The following is an 8,902-nucleotide window of genomic DNA, read 5'->3' on the forward strand; positions in this document are numbered from 1 at the left end:
TGGGTGTAGAATAATAGGTGCCTGCCATGCAATGCATGGAGGCAGTACTGACTTGCTTCGCAAGTCAGTACTGCTCTCCTTATGCATTGCTATGGGCAGGCCCCAATAATACTTAAAGAGACGCTTCTCTCCGACAATAGTAATAGGTTCCTGCCATTGCTTTGCATGGCAGGCCCCAACTAGAAAATTTCGGAAGAAATTTAGCCGGGGCCTGCCAAGGCGCGCCCGTCGGGCATGGGCCCGGCGTCGTCACGCCACAAATCGGCGTCGACGCTAAAGAACGCCGCGACGTAATCAGTGGCACGCGGAGAACCGCAAGAACGTTAAGCGAGGCGGACGTGCACCATTCGGTACGATTTAAAATGTTGTCAAGGCTTTTATTTTGGAAGTTTTGTTAAACTTCATTTCAAAGGGCCAAACTAATCCCATGCGTAATAGTCCTTGGGTTAAAATAGTTATATAATGCTCAAAACACAAGTAGCTGATGTAAAAATATTCAAGGCTTTTATTTTGAAATTTTCAGTATGCTTCATTTCAAAGGGCCAAACTAATACCATGTGTAACAGTGCTTTGGATGAAAAAGTCAAATAAAGCCAAAAAGAGCAATTACGTGATGTAAAAATATTCAAGGCTTTTATTTTGAAATTTTCAGTATGCTTCATTTCAAAGGGCCAAACTAATCCCATGTGTAACAGTGCTTTGGATGAAAAAGTCATACAAAGCCAAAAACAGCAATTACATGATGTAAAAATATTCAAGGCTTTTATTTTGAAATTATTATTATGCTCCATTTTAAAGTTCCAAACTAATCCCATGTGTAACAGTGCTTTGGATGAAAAAGTCATATACGGCCAAAAAAAGCAATTACATGATGTAAAAATATTCAAGGCTTTTATTTTGAAATTTTCAGTATGCTTCATTTCAGAGGGCCAAACTAATACCACGTGTAACAGTGCTTTGGATGAAAAAGTCACATAAAGCCAAAAACAGCAATTACCTGATGTAAAAATATTCAAGGCTTTTATTTTGAAATTATTATTATGCTCCATTTTAAAGTTCCGAACTAATCCCATGTGTAACATTGCTTTGGATGAAAAAGTCATATACGGCCAAAAAGAGCAATTACGTCATGTAAAATATTCAAGGCTTTTATTTTGAAATTTTCAGTATGCTTAATTTTAAAGTTCCAAACTAATCCCATGTGTAACAGTGCTTTGGATGGAAAAGTCAAATAAAGCCAAAAAGAGCAATTACATGATGTAAAAATATTCAAGGCTTTTATTTTGAAATTATTATTATGCTCCATTTTAAAGTTCCGAACTAATCCCATGTGTAACAGTGCTTTGGATGAAAAAGTCATACAAAGCCAAAAAGAGCAATTACATGATGTAACAATATTCAAGGCTTTTATTTTGAAATTTTCAGTATGCTTCATTTCAAAGGGCCAAACTAATACCATGTGTAACAGTGCTTTGGATGAAAAAGTCATATACGGCCAAAAAGAGCAATTACGTCATGTAAAATATTCAAGGCTTTTATTTTGAAATTTTCAGTATGCTTAATTTTAAAGTTCCAAACTAATCCCATGTGTAACAGTTACTGAGTTAAATCAGTTATATACAGCCCATAGCAGCAAGTAGTTCTAAAGGCCAGTTCTCAGTCCTGATCTGTTTCAACTGAGGATAGATAGAACTACAGCGATGCGTATTCGTAGTCCAAACCAGCAGCCAATAGCCTCTTGAGTTCCGTTGCTATGGTAAATAATGGTCTCAGCAGGTGTGAGCTCTGAGCTCTCAAACACACAATTGTGTGTTTGAGCAAACACGTTTTACTGACAAAAAGCATTGGAAACAAATCCTTCTTGTTCGGGAACCGTAATACATATTCGAAAAGCGTTTGGAGCGTATGACAGTTCAATGTGTCTTCTGCGATAGTCCCGAGATTCATATCTGTACCTCACTCAGAGCATTTACAGCGATGAGAGAAAGAAATGTTGTGCCCAGATCTGAACCTAGATCGGCTGTCACTCTAATTTGAGCAAAAATGAGAAACTTTGGGTCGCTTAGAGGCAAATTGTGGACAAACCGTAACTGGTATCGACGAGCCGTCTTCACTTTCGAAGAGATCACAGATGTATCTACAAAATGAAATTTGAATGGCATTTCTAGGTGAATTTGTGACGACACAGCAAATCCTCAAAAATAGGGTATTTCTAGGATTTTTCCCATTGACTTATAATGGGGTTTTTTTCGTAGTTTTTTGCGAATTATGTCGCCACGTTAAGCCCAAATCCCACCACAAATAATAGCTCCAATGGCGTGAATTTTCTGCACGTTTTGATACCTCATTTGTAGGTGTGCACCCAGCGGTATGAGCCGCATTAACGGTTACGGAAGAAAAAAGAATATTAAAGAGACGCTTCTCTCCGACAATAGTAATAGGTTCCTGCCATTGCTTTGCATGGCAGGCCCCAATTAACCACAGAGACCCTGGAAAATTTCATTTTAAAAGCAAAAAAGTCACAATCTAATAAATAAATACTCTTAAATAGTAATGTGCATTGAAACTATATTTATAATATGCAGATATTCAAATGTTGTTTTAATGTATATAATATGTCACTAATGAAGAAATAAAACTTTACATCTGATTGGTTAATGAAGTTAGCCCCGCCCACTGATGGCTACTAAAAGCAGTTTAATAAATTCATGTTATTTAACACAAAACTCTAAAATAACATTAAATATTTAAGTTATTGTAAGTATAACTCCCATATATGAATATTTATGGCATATTTTTTTTACTTTTTGAACCCCGTCTGCTTCTCATTTCTGAATCCTCAACTACAGGTAAATATTTTCTGACTGGAAAAATACTTCATTGTTAAGAGGGCAGGAAAAATTAAGACTTCCTGAAAAGGTGAGAGTGATGGCTTTCTGGAAAATGCCGTTGTAATGTAAAATATGAAAGAAATTTATACTTGCTCATTTTTGGTGGCTCAATCATACAATCACACATAACCATTGAGAATTTGGAAACGGATGATTTTCATTTGCCAAAGTTACTTGGGGGGAACCAAACAGTTCAGCTTCCTGAAATAATCTCCATAACATGGGAACAGAGAACCAACACACGCATTTTAAACTCTGTTTGTAACATTTGAATGTCAATTATTTTTCCCTAAAATTGATCATTGAGAGAAGCAGGACTGGATCATCACACACTCACACAGATGTTTGTATTTAACACTGTTGAATGAACAAGTTAGCATCCGCTAGCATGTTGTCAGTCAGTGTTTATCACAGCGTAACAAAGTAAGTTATTCCAATTCGCATCTCTCTGTCTTAATGAGCCGTAAGCATTAAATGCAAATATAAATGAGAGAGAAAATGCCCCAAACGTCGGATATTAGCTATTAACTAGCGATATTAAAGCCATTTTGTTCACGGTAACATCGTCAGTTCTCAATGAGATAAACCGAGTTCCGATTTCATGAAAAATCTAAATACCGTGCAATTCATATCTAGCGTGCAAAGGACAAATAAAATAATTTCTCCCTATTCTGGTCACAACCAGAGGAAATTGAAGCTGTAGCTTCCTCCATCACGGCATTTGAAGCCTTAAGAAATATATATATACATATATTTTTAAAAAGCAGCGGGTTGAGGTGGTGTGAGCTTCCCACACGATGTGATAAAAATTAAACCTGACGGCTGCAGACGCCGCAAAGCTGCGGGAGTTGCGCCGGGCGAAGAGAGGCGATCTGCGGATTGTCAGTAGAAGAGATTATCTAGGCAACTATCAAAATAAAGAAATTAATTGGGTCTTCTAGGACTGTGCATTGTGTCAGTTTATGAACACAGTATGCAATTCTTAAAGAGGCAAAAAATAAATAAAATAATAATAATTGTATTAAATCAACACTGGCAAAAACCGCGTTAAAAAAACCAAACAAGAAAATTGCTATTTTGCTAATTCTCGGTCATATGCGTCAGGTTTTTTTAAAGCATTAAAACAACAATATTGGAGAGGACAAAGAACAATGCTGAAACTGATTTCAGCTCCTGCAAAATGATTTATGACAAAGTTCTCTGATAAATATTTCCGCCTTGCCCAGTGAAGACAAGACACTGCAGAACAGACAGAAAAAAAAAAAAAAAAGTCCAATTCATCCTAACTTTGAAAAGCCATAAAGTGTGCAAAGCTTGCTTTGGGCTGAGCTTTTTCATTCAATATTTTAAAATAGAAAAAAAGTTAAATAATTGTATATGGAACCAGAAATATACAAAAACTTGATGTTTGAATTGGCTTGTGGTTACAAGGATTTTTCCCCGGAACTTGCTGAGGTAGATTTAACTAAATATTACTTGTACATACACATAAGCCTTGTGTACGTACAAAAAGATACAGTTTTATAAAATTGTATGAAAACTTATGCGGACAAGCCGAAGTGGATGATACGGCGATTGAGGACATATTGTAAGTTATTCAGAAATCTGACAGCTGTTTTTTTTCTTTTTTTCTTATGACGCAGTCAGCATGCATGTGTGACAGAATCTCGACTGTAGATCAGTTTTACATAAGGGCCCTTATCTACTTCAATATGAGCACACATAGGGGCCCCCTGTTCTTAACAAGCACTGGAATCAAATTTTTATCACAAATTAGTCCCTGAAAAGTGTAAAAGAGTCACATGCAACGAGTTCCTGCTAGACAATGCGAGTTAACAAGTTTGTCTTCTTGTGGTTGAAAGCAATTACTCTCAACAGACAGTCCTGGTGATCTTATTGAGAGCAGGAAAAAGCAACAAAGCCTTTACAATACCATTAAAAAGTAGTCATGATCCATGATTTTTTTTCCCCCATGTATTTGACCAAATAAAGATCCTGAAAAGTGAGGCATACCTTTGAATGACGAAACGCCATGACTGTCAGAATATAAGAAATGCAGGGGGCGCTGCAAACACGTGGAAGAATGCGTTTCAATTTATGGTCTAGATTCAAAACGGTGTCCTGCAGGGTCTTCCACCTCCTCCCTGGGCTACTGTTGCCGTCTCAAGAGATGCACGCTTCTGATCAAAAACAACCAATCAGAGCCATTAGGAAGGTCTTAGTACTGTCAATTGTGACTCCATGTATGTGCTTCTAAATGAGTTAATGGCAGAGAAACAACTTACCATTCCAGGAAAACTGTTTACCCGATGTCATCGGGTGATCATGCCAGCTAGCCTTAGCATTCATGGGCTGCGTTGTGCTGAACTAGCTGTAGAGTAGCAGAGACAACGGGGGAGGGAGTCAGGGGCAAGTACACAAGCATGACTGACAGCGCTAAGACTCTCCTCCTGGTCCTGATTGGTTGTTTCTGACTGGAGCGATGTATTTCTGTAGTTAGGACTGGGAGCAGGCAGAGGAGCACGGTTTTTTCCACAGATCATCGTTCTCATATCAAACAGTCATAACATAGTGACAGTTTTAACAAATATGTGTAAAAAAAAAAAAAAAGATATTTATAAAAAAGTTACATAGCCCAGCTTTAAAGACTTTGTGTTTGCCGAACACATGAAACCCCCCCAAAAATTATATAGGTCTTTGGATATAATGGCAAAAATGTGAAAAAGTTCAAAGGGTACTTTTTCCAAGGCGCTGTAAAGCCGAAGAAGCTATTACGTTTCTGAGTTTCAAGACAACAGCAACATCAAACACGGTACAACTTTTTGCATTACTGATATTTTGTTTTCATTACTGCAATTTAACAGAATTTCTTTTTTAGCTTAACGACTAGATGGCTCGTTGTACGCAAAAGCTACACAGTCTCTTCCAGAAACTCAGCTGATGGGGGGGAACAGAGAGAAGAAAACAATTACTTTAAAAATGAGTGATACCTCAGCAAAACAAGTCAGAGTTTAGGTTTTAGACACGATGTCACACTTACTGTCAGGAGGCTGAGGAGGCATTCCTCCCAGACAGCGTGTCATTTTTCTCCTTGTGGAGGAACAGGAGATGTCAGCAGACTATGATCGTTAAATCAGATCAGTTCAGAAAGATAACCAAATCTGTCAGCAGACCTCTGTGACGTCACTCAAGCGATCTAGTCCACCTGAGCTACTCAGGGCCATGTAGGTGCCACACCTGTTCCAGGTCGGAACCATCACTTCAGGCATGAGAAGTGCCAGAGGCCTCTTTCCCGGCTCCAGACTGTTTTTCTGAATCGCATATGACAAACAGAATTTTAAAAAGTGAATAAAATAAAACCTACAAATGAGATGATATAATGACGGGTGAAGCTCTAGGTGGGTGCACCACCTGGTTAGGCTGGGGTTGTCCCGTTCTTTGGTTAGGCCAGAAGAGGTCCGAAATGAGGCAGTTGAGAATGATCCCCGACTCGGTTACGATCCTGCAAATGGCCCGTCCAAGGAACTACATTGTCAAGGTGACAAACAAGAGAAGAATGTCACAATGCCCTGCAGCTCATACCGTACATATCCTGTAGGTATGATCAACATCAGACCGTCGGCTGAAACACCATCACCTTGCAACAGATACCATGAGGTCATCTGGTCCCATGACTACGACTTGTCCCATCAGGGAAAGGGTAGATAGTGGAGGTGGAGGCATGAGGCATCCTGTGCTGCAGCTCCTTAACTTGACTTTTACTGCAGAAAACGAAATCCATATGGAGATTTGATTTTGCACACTTGGTTTCTGCCGCTGAACGATCAACTGGCAATCTGCCCATGCCATTGTCTTTTGAACAATATCATCAGAGATAAACGCCTAGCAGTTGTCTGGCTGGGTGTTTTATCAGTCAAAAGACTGACCGCTTCAGTGCAAATGAAAAAGACAAACTATGTGTTTTACCTCATCGTTGCAGAAAGAAGGTCAGTCACTGAAGAGTTGTAGTTGGAATCACCCAGTTCACCAACCATAGTTGAAGCCGTTATCAGAACCTTCAAGTTGAGAAAACAAATACGAGAGAGCAACCCAGTTATTATTGAATTACTTATCATTGAAAGGATTATTATTTACATAAACATTCAGTCTGAGGAACATTTTGAAAATCAGATCTAGGTCAATTTGCACAGTCTACAGTTGATGTCATGAGTTGCGGTGTCGGTGGTGAGGATTCAGACGCTGAGACCCAGGTTGACGTGCAAATGATGGATTTAACAATAAATAATCCAGAAAACAAACAGTCCAAATAACACCAGGCAGCACTGATGAGCGGAAGCCAGGGCTCAACTCAGGTAGCAACTGGAACGACGGACTGAAGCGCACACAGACAGCCGCCACAATGAGACGAGTAACGACAAGGACCCGACAAAACACAGGTGAGACTAAATACACAGGAGGTAATCAGGGAATGAGACACACCTGGGAGTAATCGAGGGGAGACAGGACAACGAAGACACTCAAGGACACAGGAAACTCAGAAATAAACACAGAAAAACAGATCACAACAGTTGACACTCCAATTTCCAGTTGATAAATCTTTGTGCATCTCCTGATCCTGATTACCCCAAAGATTAGATTTTTGTTCTGATCCAATTATGGCCAGCTGACTCATGAAAATAAAAAATTGTGAGCTTTGATTAATCCAAAATAAAGGACCACATTTCCCATCCTTGCACCTTGAGTACAACATAGAAATGTACTTGAAGAAAATACTTGACAAAGTGCGCACAAACACGGTTGGGATGAAAATCTCCCATGATGACACATGGCTTCTTTTCGTACCAAAACTTGACAATCACAACTACAAAAGTTCAAAACGGTTCCATCACCTGTGAAATCCACTACCTCATCAATCCTGCGGGAAGTTTGATTTTCTGTGACATTATTTTCCCCAAGATGGAGACTCTCTAGGAGATTGAGACGGCGGAGGGGAAACTTGAGTTATATGTTCTAGAGGAAAAAGTAAAAACGGTAGATGAAGGTTAGAAAATGTGAATACCTTTTTTTCCCCTTTCTGCTCTGACCTAATATGGACCCTTTATCATTGTACTGGCCTTCCAATGGTTGCTGCACCTCTCCACTGTAGTTATGGATGTCCTCTCTGGTCAGGACTCCTCCATTTGCCTGCACCTTTGTGTTGACAGTGAACACAGTTATTTATACCCATTACTGGGAGTACCAGGGTTTTCGACCTTTCCCCTGACTTACCGAAACAGAGGCAAAAGACCCTGAGTCCAAACTGACGACTCTGATGGCTCAAATTAGCATTCTTCTTCAATTGTAAATGTGGCCGTTGACCGTCAGGCCAGAAGGTAGGAGTGTGAATAGTCCATGTTGGGGGTGGGTATCTATGATACCTACAACTCGTCAGTTTAGTTTTGAAGCATACATGAAGTGTTTTTGGAGAGATGTGACCTTTTACAGCTGATCCATGATGTTGTGCTGCATTATCCAGGTCATTTTGCCAAATGTACATAGAGTTAGCAAAACATACAATCTGTTTCAAGAAATATGCAAAGGTTTTTCTAAAAGAAATTAGTAATGTTTTTCTTTTAAATAAAGCTAAGTGGGTTTAAAATGACAGTTTAGAAATAAACTAACCAAATTAATTGTGTTGATAGACCTCAAAAAAATCATGCAAAAAGTGTAAGCAAAAGAAATCTGGGAGACTTTGCACATGCAAATTTGCATGCAGCCTTTTGTGCTGTGGAGGATAAATAGGTGACTGCTTCACCTATTTAGTTCACAAGAACTAATGGCATTTATTTCAGTCATAATCTTGCGGGGGGTGACCAAGGTTCCATCACTATGTGACAGCTGGTCAGCAAACCTGGCAAACATGATTGACATGGCAGCACTGAATGCACATGTGCTTTATCAGGCATGCATTGGGGTGCAGGAGAGACGGGTGGACTTCCTGGTTGAGCTTGCAAAAGAGTTGGGTAACTCTC

General features: G+C 39.3%; 1 long non-coding RNA gene across 1 annotated transcript; it reads right to left on the bottom strand.

Annotated features, from left to right (window-relative positions):
- Nucleotides 1–4,910: 4,910 nt before the first annotated feature.
- LOC116711250 (uncharacterized) lies at nt 4,911–6,947 on the bottom strand. Its single transcript, XR_004337197.1, has 6 exons — nt 6,858–6,947; nt 6,529–6,652; nt 6,303–6,416; nt 5,932–6,202; nt 5,177–5,262; nt 4,911–5,071 (listed from the first exon to the last, which is right to left on the bottom strand). It is a non-coding gene; the product is annotated as an uncharacterized LOC116711250 (long non-coding RNA).
- Nucleotides 6,948–8,902: the final 1,955 nt, after the last annotated feature.

Source organism: Xiphophorus hellerii, chromosome 20 (genome assembly GCF_003331165.1).
Source record: "Xiphophorus hellerii strain 12219 chromosome 20, Xiphophorus_hellerii-4.1, whole genome shotgun sequence".
Classification (NCBI taxonomy): Eukaryota; Metazoa; Chordata; class Actinopteri; order Cyprinodontiformes; family Poeciliidae; genus Xiphophorus; species Xiphophorus hellerii.